The 15,325-nt window shown below is 41.4% G+C and overlaps 1 protein-coding gene and 1 non-coding gene across 2 annotated transcripts in view; one reads left to right on the top strand and one right to left on the bottom strand.

Annotated features, from left to right (window-relative positions):
• The window catches only part of LOC141601884 (uncharacterized), an 85,776-nt gene that overhangs the window by 46,039 nt on the left and 24,412 nt on the right, over positions 1-15,325 (bottom strand). The window lies entirely within an intron of this gene.
• On the top strand, positions 6,832-6,938 carry LOC141602766 (small nucleolar RNA R71). The gene has a single exon (XR_012524676.1). It is a non-coding gene; the product is annotated as a small nucleolar RNA R71 (small nucleolar RNA).

The raw sequence follows: 15,325 nt of genomic DNA, 5'->3' as shown, positions 1-15,325 counted from the left end.
GACTAAAGACAATAAATGACCCAAATATGCACTAAAAAGCATTGGAACAAGGCTAATTCGGGGACTAAATATGCTCAAATAATGGTCACATCAAATATCCCCAAACCGAACCTTTGCTCGTCCCGAGTAAAGAGGTGACAAAAACTAGGACCGTTATTTAAACTAACCTAATAGCATAGCCAATATGAGACAATTAGCGGGTCTCACTCGGCCCCTTCAACTCAAAACAAGACAACCATGAGGTAGGATGCCTTCTTGCAAGGCAAGGTGGGTCTTGCCAAAATGGCGACACATCCAAGCATTAAAGCACAAAAAATCAAGTAATGGATGCATCTACAAAAGAATAGCCACTTTCCTCATCTAAGTGGCGGAAATTATCTATAAGGGAAGCAATTCAAGGGTACACACTCCTTCATAGATGCAATTTCTTCAAACTACTAAGCCTAGAAGGATACCAATAAATCACCTCCAAGCTGTGTCAAGCTAGAGTACCTTTGTCCTCAATCGTTAAATGCTTTTGTCAAGAGTAGACTCTCTATGGTGTTAGAAACACTGGAGGATCGCGGAATTCCCCCTCTTGCCTAGACAAGAAGAAGGGTCGTCCCCTCTCTACCATGCACAAAAATGGATATGATGGATAAAGGGATCGATAGTATTTGAGTTTTATTTGGGAGTTTGCTTTTGTTGTTGTTTTTCCCCCCAATTTCTTGTGGCATTTTGACATTTGAGAACACTTTCTTTTTGCCATTTGTTTTGATTTTTGGCAATTCAACACTTGACAACTTTCAACTTTTTGCATTTTCTTTTGAACATTTTCAAAGTCACCCCAATTAGTAACGAGGGTGCCTTATATTTGAAGCATAGGAGTCTATTTTTTCTCCTCTTTTCATTTGATGCAATTTGCAAACTTTCTTTCACTTTTCATTTATTTTCATTTCTTGAACTCAAATTTGAACAATTTCTTTTTGTGCCCATTCCCTTTGATGACAAAATGTATGGTAGAACATGGATGAATGATGGTTGCATGGTTTTAAAGGTCACCTTGGAATAAACGGTAGCCAAGGAGTTATCACATCACAAGGTACTCTTGACTAGGCCTTAATCCATGGGTCAAAGGATACTAGCATGACACATCCTAGGGTGTTTTATAAGTATTCTAACAAGCAAAGTCTTAAGAAGAAAAAGCATCTACTAGGGCCTATATACACTTATCAAGCTTCCCAAGTAAATGGTTTCGCAAAATTTTTCTAACATGCAAACTACATGTCATGATGCAACTAACATATATACATCCTAATGCATATGATTCTACCAACTAATATGCCAAATAATCTAAATACAAGTCCTAAATTCACATTGTTTATACCGCATCAATCAAAATAAAGCCACATAGTCATTAACATAAAGAGGAAAAAGGAGATTGGAAAGATCATACCATGCGGTCTTCAATATCCTCATGTCTCGGATGTGGCATAGTCAATCAATGTGAACAAGGATGAACAAATACAATATATACAAAATAATATATACAAGACTACACTACAAAGGAAATGAACATGTTTTTGGATTTTCAATTTTTCAATTTTTTTGATTTTTTCGAAATTTTTTGATTTTTTGAATAAAAGTTAAGTTAGAATTTCCCATCCCCACACTAATATGGGCATTGTCCTCAATGGCCAATATGATAGGAAATTATGCAAGTATGATGCATGTTTTCTATACTAAATGCAAGCTATAGTAAGCTACACTACATGATGCATGGGTTTTTGTTTATGACGGAGAGCGTAATTTAGATTACCTCCCGTTGCGTATGCATGTAGTTCCCCAAACCGAGATGGACATTATTTCTAATGTCTTAAATTCCGGGGTAGTTCATGCACACAAGATGCAATGCATGAAACTATATGTTGTCATTTTGGATTTTTCAAATGGGAACAATAAAAAGAACACCTCAATGGAGCCAAGGTGTTAGTCCTCGGTTTTGCTAGGACTCTCCAAACTATGATCAAGATAAAATAAAGAAAACAAAGAAAGAAGTAGACAAACCTCAAGAGGGTAGGAGCCTCCAAAGTTTGCTAGTCCTCCATCATATCATCATTGTCATCATTTTCCTCCATAGAAGTGGACTCATCTCCACTATCATCTTCACTTTCTTGATCTTGCTCACTTCCTTCGTCATCTTCATTAGCCTCTTCTTATTCATCTACCTCTTCATCAACACCCTTATCATCAATAACCTCATCATCGACATTCTCATCTTCACCCGGTCTTTCACCCCTAGATGTGCTTGGAAAGAAGACTTCCCTATCCGCCCAACTAGGCAAAGGACATGATGGATCAAGTAGTCCTTGCCTAGCTAAATGAAGGAGGGGTGGATATTGGGCCAAGTATACATCTACTCGATCATTATAAGCTTGTTTGTGCATCTCTCTCATGAGGAGAGTCATGTAGTCATTGCCCACTTCAACATCTTTGGGTTTGAACTCTTGATATTTGAATGGGTAGGGTGGTGTGACAATGGAGGAGGAGGGCTCTTCAATATCGCCCCTTTGTTGACGGATGATGTACTCGGCGTCCTTTTAGAGTGGAAGAAGGTAGTTTTTTCGATGAGCACTTAACCGGCAAATCTTGGAAGGCAAAGTGAAAGATCTAGCATCATTGGTTAGCCACCCATAGTTGGTGTCAAGAGAATTATGCTTAACCCACTTGTACTTGTAAATCATGGCGTCTATGTCAATGAGATGACCCCCTTTGATCGCCACATAGGTGTTATCCTTGTTGAAATTTGCGTCAAAGTGCTTGGCCAAGAGAGTAACTAGACCTCCATTTACAATATGAGCGGTGCCTTCCTTACCACAATCAACATTAATCCATCTTTCCATCAAAAGCCTTAGAGCATTGTAGGGCTTAGTGAAGTCCCTTCCGACATTTAAGGCCGACTCAAGTAGAACACAATCGAGCTTTGTAAAGTGATTAGTGCCTTTTCTTGCAATTATAGTATTCCCGATGACCTTGTGCCACACTCTAATGCCCGGATGGTGGACTAATAGAGCGCGACAAGCATGAAAGCTCACAAATTTCTTCCCGGAAATCGCCTCCCAAAAAGGAGCGGGGTCATACTTTTCGGGCATCTTGTGATAATATGGTGTATCACTAAGGCCTAATACCTTACTCAAAACATCAAAGATGATGCGCCTATTCACATTCGCAAGACGAAACTCGATGTATTCTCTAGTCTCTACCTTAGTCACTTTCAATGAACTTAAGAATTCCAAGGTAAAGGAGGGGTATGTCAATTCTCTTGTAGTAAACAATTTACCCAACCCCATGGCTTCAAAGAAGGCTTTTGTTTGTTCAAGGACACCCAATTTGTTCAAGGCATCTTCACAAATGAATTTGTGGGCAAAATGGCTTTCTTAGCATACTTGGCAAATGTATCCCTATGGTAGTTGGAAATGAAAATTACCTCCGGATAGTTTGATAATTGAGCGATTTCCGGAGTTGTTGATGTTGTTGCTTCCAAGGGAGGATCTTGTTGTTGTTGAACTTCCAAGTTTGCATTAGAAACCACCATAGCCATTGAAGCTTTCTTTGTTTGAAGGCTTTGTTGCCTTTTCGAAAGTGTCTTTGCCTTGAGTGCCTTTGTTGCTCCTTTTGTTCTTGCCATTGTTGTTTACACCAAGAAAAGATTGAAAATCTTCAATTTCTAATTATACCCAAATCGATTTAAGCTGAAAGGATTTGTCTTTGTATTTCAAAAATCGACTCAAAGGTTGAAGATTTTGGTGCTTGGATTGATTATTATTATAAAAGGAGTGATTAATTGTTGTTGTAAGGAAGTTTGGATTTGATTTTGTTGAATTTGGTTGAGGAAATATTGTTTTTGGTGATGGAGAGGATGAGGGTTTTAGGGTTTTGGGGTTTATGGGTAGTGTTTGAATGAATGAATGAATGAAATGAATGTGGGAAGGGGTATTAAAACACCCGAAAATTTCAAAACTGCAGAGGGAAGACGAGCGGATTCCTGTCGGGACGCTCGGATTCTGCTCAATTTGGCTTCAAGAAAACTCGCCTAAAGACGAGCGTCTTTCAGAGAAGACGAGCGGATTCGGCAATTCAGGACGAGCGGATTTCCTTAAAGACGAGCGGATTCTCTTACAGCAACTTTTCTTAATCTGCACTGGCAAAAAGACGAGCGTCTTTCTGCAAAGACGAGCGGCCGGTTTCAGACGAGCGTCTTCTCAGCTGTGACGCTCGAATTCTCTAACAGACCAAATTTTTCAATTTTGCAGCTCAAAAGGACGGACGGATTCCTCCACAGACGCTCGGATTCCTATAAGACGAGCGGATTACCCGTAAGCCGCTCGGATTCCACCTGGTCTACCCGGATTCAGATCCATCCGTGCACTTGTATAACCCGTGTCATTTTCATTCTTCAAATCCCGTGTTCTTCATTGTAGGGGCACTACAATGGCATGAATAGCCTAGGCAATTGCTATCCCCACACTAAGTTAAAGCACTACACATCAATAAAATCACTAGTCCCTCCCTCACTTCTCTCAAAAATGATGAATATCTTGATCAAGGCATAAAAATCCAAAATTGACAAAAATGCAATCTAAGAATTAGAATGCAAGTTAGGGAGTTAGAAATAATTACAAATGGTGGTTTGGAGAGGACTCCACCAAACTCTCATCCTTAGTGAGATGTCATGGGGGCATGTCTAAGGTGTTGTTGATGTTACTCAACACCTTGAAGAAGTAGTCAAAAGCTTGTTCATTGTCATGATAAAGATCTTCAATAGATCTTTGCACTTGTTGTCCTTCATGTTGGTCTTGATTGATAGCATTACCAATGTAGGGATTGAAAACCCCTTCAAACTCATCGTCCCAAAGACCGCAAACTTCATCTACTTGGTCACTAAAGATCTCTTGAGTTGATAGAGACAACTCTCCCACTTTCTTGTTTTGGCCAACAAGGCCATCCTCTTCACTTGTCATGGGTGAGCTTTTCAAGCTCTCTTTGTTACAATTCCCTTGCTCTTTTGATGGAGCATCATCAACTTTCTTTTTCCATTGGAATTCCGACTTCTTCCTCTCATCCTTCCGGCTATAATGATCAACCATAAAACATGGTTCATGCAAACGGGGAGCTCTCATGGTCTTGTCAAGATTGAAAGTTATGCTCTCATCTCTCACCTCTAGAGTGAGCTCTCCATGCTTCACATCTATCACCGCACCCGCGGTGTGCAAGAAAGGTCTACCTAGAATGATTGGAATATTGGAGTCTTCTTCCATGTCAATAATGACAAAGTCCACCGGGATGAAAAATTTCCCAACTCTTACGGGAACATCTTCCCATATCCCTAATGGTGTCTTCGTCGATCTATCGGCCATTTGGAGTGTGATGTTGGTACATTTAAGCTCTCCCATCCCTAACCTTTTACTCACCGAATACGGCATAACACTCACACTAGCCCCTAGATCACATAGGGCTTTGTTGATCGTGGTGTCGCCAATGGTACACGGTATTGAGAAGCTTCCCGGATTTTTAAGTTTTGGAGGTGAACTCCCTTGAAGGATTGCACTACTCACCTTAGTAAAGGCGATAGTCTCAAGCTTCCGGATTGACTTCTTTTTCGTAAGGATGTCCTTCATATACTTTGCATAGGCCGGCACGTGATTGATTAGTTCCGTGAAAGGAATCGAGACTTCCAAATTCTTCAAAATTTCCATGAATTTTCCAAGTTGGTCATCAAATTTGGGCTTGGCTTGACGACTAGGAAAAGGAAGTCTAATCACAATGGGTTCCTTCTCCTTGGCCTTGTCTTCACTTTTCTTTGAAAATTCCCCTTTTGTTGGTTCTCCATCCTTGGAGTTTTGCACAACTTCTTCTTTGTCACTAGCTTCCACCACTTTATCTTCAACTTGCTTCTTCGGTGCTTCATATCTCGTACCACTCCTCAAGTGAATGACACTAACCGTTTCATGTCTCGGGGGATTACTTTGAGGTGGTAATTTCCCCTTTTGTCTTTGTGAGCTTGAAGATGCTAGTTGAGTCAATTGGGTTTCCAACATTTTGGTGTGGGCTAGGATGTTGTTGATGGTGATTTCCTTTGCTTGACTATCCTTTTGCATTTGAGTGAAAAACTCTTGTTGATTCTTTTGCATTTGGAGGACCGCTTTTTGAACATCAAAACCTTGGTCATTTTGTTGATTGTATGGAGTTTGATTTTGGTAACCTTGGTTTTGGTTGTAAAAGGGTCTTTGATTTTGGTTTCTCATGGGAGGTGGGGTGTATGTTGGTTGAGGGTTTTGAACATTTTGGCTTTTGTATGAGAGATTTGGGTGGAATTTGGTGTTTTCATTGTAATAATTTGAATAAGGGGTACCACTCTTGTATGCTTGAAAAGCATTCACTTGTTCATTTGTTCCCCTACATTCACTTTGGTCATGTCCCAAAGTTCCACAATTCTCACATATCCCACTTGGGATTGATGAAGATGCCGTCATGGCATTGACATGATGCTTTGGTGATTTTGAGGCTTCTTCAAGTCTAGCCATAGCTTTTTCGAACTTCAAGTTGATGGTATCAATGTGAGCACTAAGTTGAGCACCCAATTGAGTAATAGAGTCCACTTCATACTTTCCTCCTCTAGTAGCCTTGCGAGGTCTACTATATTGTGAATTATGGACCGCCATTTCCTCAATCTTGTTCCAAGTTTGATTATCGTCAACTTCGGTGAACATACCATTTGATCCCATGTTGAGAATGTTTCTTGAGTATTCATAAAGACCATTCCAAAATTGTTGAACCAAGAACCACTCGCTAAGTCCATGATGAGGACATGAGCGACAAATTCCCTTGAATCGCTCCCAAGCTTCATACAAGGATTCTTCATCTCTTTGCTTAAAGCCCATAATTTGAGCTCTTAGCATGTTAGTCTTTTCCGGTGGGCAGAACTTTTTGTAGAAAGCTAGAGCCAACTTCTTCCAAGAGTCAATTCCGAGAGTAGCCTTATCAAGGCCTTTCAGCCATTGTTTTGCGGTGCCAATTAGAGAAAAAGGAAATAAGACCCATCGAATTTGGTCTTGAGTTACACCGGTTTGTGAGATCGCATCATAATAGTCACAAAAAGTCTCCATGTGAGAGTGAGGGTCTTCACTAGGCATCCCCCCAAATTGGATTCTTTCGACTAATTGGATAAATGCGGATTTGGCAATAAAATTTCCGGTTAAGTGTTGTGGTGTGGGAGTACCATTGGGTAGGTTCTCCTCGGTTGGTACGGAATGTGATGAAAATTTAGGCATTGTGGGTTGATTTTGTGTTGGATTTTGTGTTAGGTTCTCCTCACCTTCTCTTGCAAAAGGGTTGACGAACTCAATAGCATTTGGTTGAATATCTACAACCTCACCAATACCTCTCAAAGTTCTTCTAGCAAGTCTTCTATTGTTTGTCAAAGTCCTTTCAGTTTCGTGATCAAAGGGTAACAAGTTACCTTGTGATCTTCTAGACATGCAAAATATCAAACAACTTGAAAATAATTAGAACAAACCTTGAGGAGTTTTACTTCCCCAAGGCAAAGAAAGACACAACTAATAACAATCTAAGAAAATCTAAATCATTAACACCGTCCCCGGCAACGGCGCCATTTTTGGTCGAGCCCTCTTGAGAGGTTTAGTTTTCGGTACTTGTCGTTAGGAGCACCTAGACCAAAACAATATTTATAACTCCACAAACAACTCTACTATTAGTAAAGAGGCAAGTAAAGGTCGGATCCCAAGGGACGGGTATTGAAGTGAGATTTTCAATTGCAAGTAGCGGTGTCTAGGGGTGTCACAATTTGGGGTTTGAGTAGAAGATCACTAAACTAAATAGCAATGAAAGTAAACAAGCAAGATGATTAAAAAGGGGTGTAAACAATTGATAAAAGGCACTAGGGTGTCATGGGGTCATAGGGGATTCATGGGAATTGATCATACAAACATATTCTCAAATTATAAGCAAGCAATTATTGTTGTGATGGATCGAGTTGGTTTATATCTTACAATCCTAGGAAAGTTTGGGTCCCGGAGCCGAATCGATTAGATTGTACAACACCTACAAGTCGACTTAATCTTCCCTACTCAACTATATGCATGGTCTAATGAGACTCGAGTTGGTTTATGTCTTACAAGTCTCATTGAAAAGATAGGTGATGGGTAAAAAATGCCAGGATTCATAGGCTCGCATTTCATCAAACATAACATGTGCATAAGTTGAGATCACAACAAGCAAGCAAATAAACTATGAAAACATATTAATTTAAGCATGAATCATCCCCCATGTTGGTTTCCCCTAATTACCCATTAACCCTAGCTAAGGAAACTACTCACTCATTATCATGTTGAACATGCTAGCAAGGTTGTCAATCATACCAACAAAGTAAAACGTGATGAATTAATGAAGATGATTAACAATAATTAAAAAGGGATTAAGAGAATTATACCTACTAATGATTCCAATAATAAAGCAAAGAATAATAGAATTACTTGATGATTGATTGGAAGGTTGTCAATCTCCCAATAATAACCCAAATAATCTTCAATTACCCAAAATGAAAGATGAACAAAAGAGAGATTAGAGAAATGAGATTTGTATTAAGACTTGATTAAAAGTTGATTACAAGATTAAAGAGAGATTAGAATGATATAAACTACACTAAAGATTGATAAGAAGAACATGATAATCTAATTAGACTAATGGGGTATTTATAGTGGGGATTAGTTACACAAATTAGGGTTTACTAAGGGCTTAAATGACGATTAAGTCCTTGAGGAATCGCTCCTCTCAGAAAAATATGCGAGTCTCCTTTTTGCTAGTCTTTCCCGAGGTATGCGTATCCTTCATAGAACAAGTAGAAGATGGAATAGCTGTCACACAATCTGAGCGTCCAGGGCAAGGGATGAGCGGATTGTCTTCCTGTTGGACGAGCGGATTCGTGGGGTGGACGGGCGGATTGTGGCGGTTTCGGACGAGCGTCCCTCTGAGGAAGACGCTCGGATTGCTGGTCTTGGACGGGCGGATTGTGGGCAATTCGCTCGGATTCTGAGTCAGCTTCCTCCTTTCTTCTTTTCTTCCTTTTTCTTCATACAATCCTTGAGGATTTCGTCGGAGATGCAAGGATCTTTTCTCATCATTGCCCAACTATTATAATATGTACAAAGGCCTTCTAGTCTTGTCTTCTCTTTGATGCTTGGTCATTGAATTTAATCAATTTAGCTCCATTTTTCCATGAAAATGCAAGGTTTGCGCTCCTTTCCTACCAAGGGATCAAAACCTCAAAGAATATGCAAAACAAAGGACTAAAGACAATAAATGACCCAAATATGCACTAAAAAGCATGGGAACAAGGCTAATTCGGGGACTAAATATGCTCAAATAATGGTCACATCAGGGTCTTTCCTAAATTCCTCAACGAATAATTTCCTATTCATACGGGTTATTATTTTGGTAAATACGTCAAGTTGCCATATTTCGTGTTTCCTAATTTCACAGACACGCATTTCGAGACGATATCGACATTTTCGTCATTTTAGCACACTTGTACATTTCTTTTTAATTTTCTTTTTTGGCGAATCATTTCACCAATTTAATTCAATTTATTCATTTTTCAAATCTATACTTTTTGTATTTAATTTAATTATATCATTTTTCAAACTTATACATTTCTTTTTTACTTTTTCTTTTTGGGGAATCATTTCACTCTCCATTTCCAACTTATATGTTTCTATTTTTTCTTCTTTTAGGGGGTAACCCTCCCTACCGTCCGGTCATTTCCGACCAAATTTTTGCATTTTCATTTCTGGTCATATTTTTGCATTTTCGAGTCATTGTTTCGCGCTATTTTAGGCCATGTGTACAAATATATATTCTATGAGATTTCTGTGTAAATTTCGGCAGCATGACGGCGTAAACTGTCATCTACCAAACCTGTTCAAAGGTAACCTGCAGGTACAAACAAAGCAACCCAGCAGCAAAGGCACGCAGGCCATCATATATACAACCAAAAAAGGGATATGTACACCAAACTGGGGGCTCGAGCCCCAAAACAAAGTCTAAATGTCCAAAAGCGGGTCCTAAAGTGTATAAATGTACAAAAATACAATCAAAAAACGAAAAGCAGCACGGAAGCTACTGTTGGTCGTCGTCTAGCTCAGCAACTCTCGCCTCGAGAGCAGCAACCTCGGCGTCGCGGACCTCGAGCTCCCTCAGTAGGCGAGCCGTCTCCTCTCGAGACTGGGCAAGCTCTCGCTCCAGCTCGCGCTCCCTCTGCAAACAATAAAAAATGGCTCATGTCAATCATTTCAAGCGTAAAGGAAATTTAGAAAATTCAAAAATGAAGTAAACGGAAGGTTCATACCTGACGTCCTCGGCCACCAGCAAGTGCCTCGACGGTAGTAGCCCGCAGCCGGTTGGCTACCCTCCACAAAGCCACGAACAGGGATGGCACAACCTGTATTTCAATAGGAAAATTATTAGCAATTGGACAAACTCGAGCAAATGTGTTCTTACACGAAAACTATATAAGTTAGAAGACTCACCCTCCGAATCAGATGCTGCCACTCGTCCAGGCCAGCATCTCTCACCGCCACGTCAAAGTCACGTAGCTCGGGGTACTCTGGGGGCTCGATGCCCGCCGCCTCGACTTCCTGCAAGATCAGGTGATTTCCGTTAACCGATGATCTTTCGTCATATTCTCAAATAATTAAAAATGAAAGAGGATAAAGCACTTACCACAACCGGCCAGTATGCCAACCTCCCGTAGAGGAACGCTGAGTAGTCCTCACCAGGAAGAAGGAGGACGTCGCCACCGACGCCAGCCAGGTCAGCCTCCCTCTCAGCCTCAGAAAGCTCCCTAAACATCGTCCGAGGAGGATCGATGGGAACCGTCAAGACGTCCCGAGAGCACTGACGAGCCAGGCGCTCACCCAAGTACCACACAGGACCCATCAACGTCCTCAGCAACAGCCGGCTCGAGCTCCTAGGTCGAAGGACCTCAGCCACGAAAAGAGGAGCGTCGGCGTACTCCTCCCAAGGCCTGGGCACCCACTAGAAAAGCAAACGAAGGGTCATTCTTATGATCAGTTCTAAAGTAGGAGAAAGTAAGACAGGCAAATGTAAGGTGAAATACTCACGCCGTCCAGTTGAAGAGCGTTCACCTCCCGCCGATAGACGTCGTTGAAGGAACGCCGACTCCTCGTGCGGCACATCACCCAATCCCTCACAACGGGATAGGCCTTCTCCACCGGCTCCGTCCTCTTGGACGCGAGGCCCGGAAAGTAGGAGTACACCCACGCCTGTAAAACAAGATAATCAACAACGATCTTTCGTGATTCGATAAGGAAAGGAAATGATCTTTCATGAAATGAAGTGAAGGTTCATACCTCCAACAGCAGTCCAGGGCCGACAGCAGCAGGAGAAGTCCCCTTCTCCATCAACTCCGGACGAACCATGGCCCTCATGAAGCGGATGAGGACCGCAAAACCAGCAGTGACCCGGTCTCAACGGTTTAGGGAGCTCAGGTCAGAAAGAAAGGGAAGAAGCTTCATCGAAAGCCTCTCTCCCTTGTCTCCGAGGTAAATCAGAGACAAGAACCACCAGAGCCACAAGCGGACTCTCTGCTCTGCAGTGCATGGAAGAGGAGCCGTCTCCCTCCCCTCGATCACCACTGACGTCGGGGTCTTCCCCACGAAGTAGTCTCGAACGTAGGAACTAGGCACCAAGCCAGGTACCGCAGCCGCCTTCGGCGCCAAGTTCCAGTCGATCAGCCTCCTAGCCTCCGCCGAGTCAACCCTCATGGCCGTCTCCAGCCACTCCACCACCTCAGTCCCACATGGCAGACCAGAAATCTTGCCGTAGTCCTCCAACGTGACCCCCACCTCACCTAAAGGCATGTGAAACGTGGAGGTCGTGTCCCAAAACCGGTCCAAGAAAGCTCGAACGAGACTGAGATTGGCCCGAAGCTTCCTCCTCGCAATATCCCTCCAAGCCTGCACCAAGGCGCCGAACGCTCCCCGCTCGATCATGGCTCGCTCCTCAGCCGACAGCTTCTCGTAGCACCCCATCGCCGTCGTGTAGCCCGAGAACGACCTGATGTTCCCGGCCTCCTATGTTGATTTGAAACAAAAGCTATCTTTAGCTCAGATGAAGAAGAAAAGGAATGACAAACAGAAATGAAAGAAGATGAATGAAGAGTGATGAATTCTATTTACCGAGCTCTTCACCGTCCTGTAGGACAGGTGACCCTCCGCAGCCCAAAGCAGGTGTCTACTGTCCCAAGTCTCAACCCACGCAGGTGCTCCCCTCAGCTGGCGACCACCCCGTCCCACATTGGCCGGTCTCGGGGCCTCCTCCTCCTTAGCAACCTCCTCCTCCTGGATCTCCTCCTCAGCAGCCGTCACCGCGGCAGTGAAAGCCTCCTCCAACGCCTCCTCAAGCACCTAAGAAGGGTCAATAACTGGGTCCACATCCATGGGATCCCTCCCAGACGTAGAAGCCTCGTCACCTGTAAAATTAAGGTAAATTTAGGCCGCGTCAAGTAACAACAAGCCTTGATTAGGGGATTTTCGAGTTTCCGAAGCTCCGAAATCGCTCTTTTCTCGCCATCTTTGGCAATTTTCCCACAAACCCATCCACTCATGTGATAATTTGGGTCAAGTCAAACCTAAGTTGAAGCCTAGTCATGGGTTCGAGTCGGAATTTCGGCAGCATTTCGTTATAACGGCGATTATGCCCTAGAAAAGTGTCCTGAAAAAGCCGTCACAAACCAAAATTCCGAGATGGTAGGAAGTTTACCCATAACACAAGGATTCCAAATATCAAGATTCGTCACAAATGGGCAATCCTAAGGCTATTTTCGAAGCGATTTACGGTTTAGCTGTGAAACCGTCTTAATTTCACTCAAATGCTCAAAACTCAAGGAAAATTCGAAACAAATACATGGTTATGTTCCTAACATTTCCAATTAGTCATTTACAAAGTCAATTTTGCAAAGCAAAATCATTTGGGGGAAAAGCCCCAAATTTTCGACTAATTAGGGTCGAAAACCCTAATTTTGTCGACCTCATTTGATCAAATACAGAAGATAAATGCAAGATTGATACACATACCTCGGTTAGTCATGGCAAATGCAAGCTTTTAGATCAAATTTCGACGGAAATGGTTGGAATTTGAGAGAGAAATTAAGGGATTATGTTTCGAAATAAATGACACAAACCCTCTATTTCATCGGGTTTTTACGCAGAAATGACACGCCCAGGAATAGACGCAGCAGGTGCTGCGCTGCTGCGTCTATTCCAAGGGACGCAGCTCTTGCTGCGCCTCTTCCTCAGCCTCCCTTCATACGAATTTTCAAAAATTCGTTATGAGTTCGTTATTTTGTAAGCCCATCTTTGGTGCGCCTCTTCCTTAATGCTATATCGCGTATTTGATCCGTTTGACGTATATTCTTCACCCGGATCCGCATCTTCCAAGCCAACAGCAAATTATCGCCCTATTTTTTATCCAAGACCTAGCTTGTCACAACGAGCGTTTCTTCTTTGACAGGTGTTTCGACACACCTTTATTCTGTTCCCCCGGTGAGAGTACACGGACAGACATTCCCTCTCGAGACATGGAGATCAGTCCCCGATTATGTTCCCCCGGCGAGAGTACACGGATAGACATTCCCCCTCAAGACATGGAGATCAGTTCCCGATTATGTTCCCTCAACGAGAGTTCACGACCGACAGTCATTCCCTCTCGAGACATGGAGATCAACATCGACCCCAAACCCTTCCGAAGTTTGTTTGAAGCTGAACACAAGCAGATTTCTCCCAGCAGTTCCAGACTGTGTCCTGCTGTCTTTTCCCAATATCGCGTTTTACTTCCCCTATATTTTCAAAGAATTTCAGGTATGGTCTCTGTTAGAAATCTATATCTCATTATACAATATATTCATATATGTTACAATTTAATTTAGTCATAAAATTAATTTAGATCTTATGCATGCAAACATAAATAAATATAGAGAAGAAATCGTTTTCCTTACTATAATATTTCGGATCAAAGGGCACAAGTAAGATCTCCTTCTTACTTGTTCTTGAGCTCTCCTAATATGGATGAACAAAGATTCAAGGATAGAATCTCTCCCAAAGATGAATACCCAAAGTAACCCCTTAATAGATTAATATTATTATTACTAGAACAATACTAATCTTAATAAAATTGACCCAAAATATTGTTGGTACTCTTGTTTATTCGGCCAAGAGTAAGGAGGAATTTTGGAGTTTTTCTCTCTTTTGTTTTTCTAAAGATGTGTTAAGAGAAAGGCTATTTCTTACACTAGAAATTAGAAGAGTGTGAATGAATAATAAAAACAACCCATTTGATTCTCATAGAGGGGGAAAACCGGTGGGTGTGGGAAGGGTGCCCTATGCATGGGCTTGATTCTCTAACCAAGAATTTAGGCATGCAAGGCTAGGTGTAGGTTTCATAATTATGTTTTCCACTTATAAATAATCAACATAATTTTTAACCTAATACACTCTCCATTTCGGTATACACACATAAAATGGATGAGTCCATTTTATTTGTGATTTTGTCAATATGTCACATGTGACACATTACATGATATCTTATAATTAAAATGCATTTTTAACAATTAAAAATCAACATATTAATAAAATATGTCATTTATAAAAATAACATTGTAATTCACAATTACTTGTACCAAAATGGTTTACCAATTTATAAATCACAACATCTTGTATTTATAATAAATTATTCATTCAGTTTCAATTGTTTCCGTAAACAATAATTTCATCTAAGTAATAAAACAATTCGATCACTTAGACCGTATCTTATTTAATCAAATTATAATGAGACACGTAAATATTACTTCCAAAATCGTCCGTCAATTTTAAGTAATTTAATTAACTCGTATCGTCATACGATCAATTAAATATTCAATTAAGAGTGTTACCCTTTAGGTATGACCTAAGGGTATCAACTGATCACCACCGTCGCACGACAGTAATGTCAAACTCTAGTCAGCCAATCATTACCGATATGTGTGGACCAGTTGACTGTAAAATATTACATCCCACATGTATTCTTAAAACGAGATTTAAACATGTGATCATCATGATCAACAGTTATGATCGCATTGTTGTCGGAAGACACATATTCCAACAATCTCCCACTTGTCCTCGACAAGTGTGCGTCACCAATTCTCTTGTCCTATTACCATCTCCCACTCAATGCAAGGTGTCTTTCAGGTCGTACTTGCAAGTGATCATATCGA

This window comes from Silene latifolia, chromosome 9 (genome assembly GCF_048544455.1).
Source record: "Silene latifolia isolate original U9 population chromosome 9, ASM4854445v1, whole genome shotgun sequence".
In the NCBI taxonomy this organism is placed as follows: Eukaryota; Viridiplantae; Streptophyta; class Magnoliopsida; order Caryophyllales; family Caryophyllaceae; genus Silene; species Silene latifolia.
The sequence above is the reverse complement of the archived record's forward strand: the minus strand, read 5'-3'. Positions and strand labels throughout refer to the sequence as shown.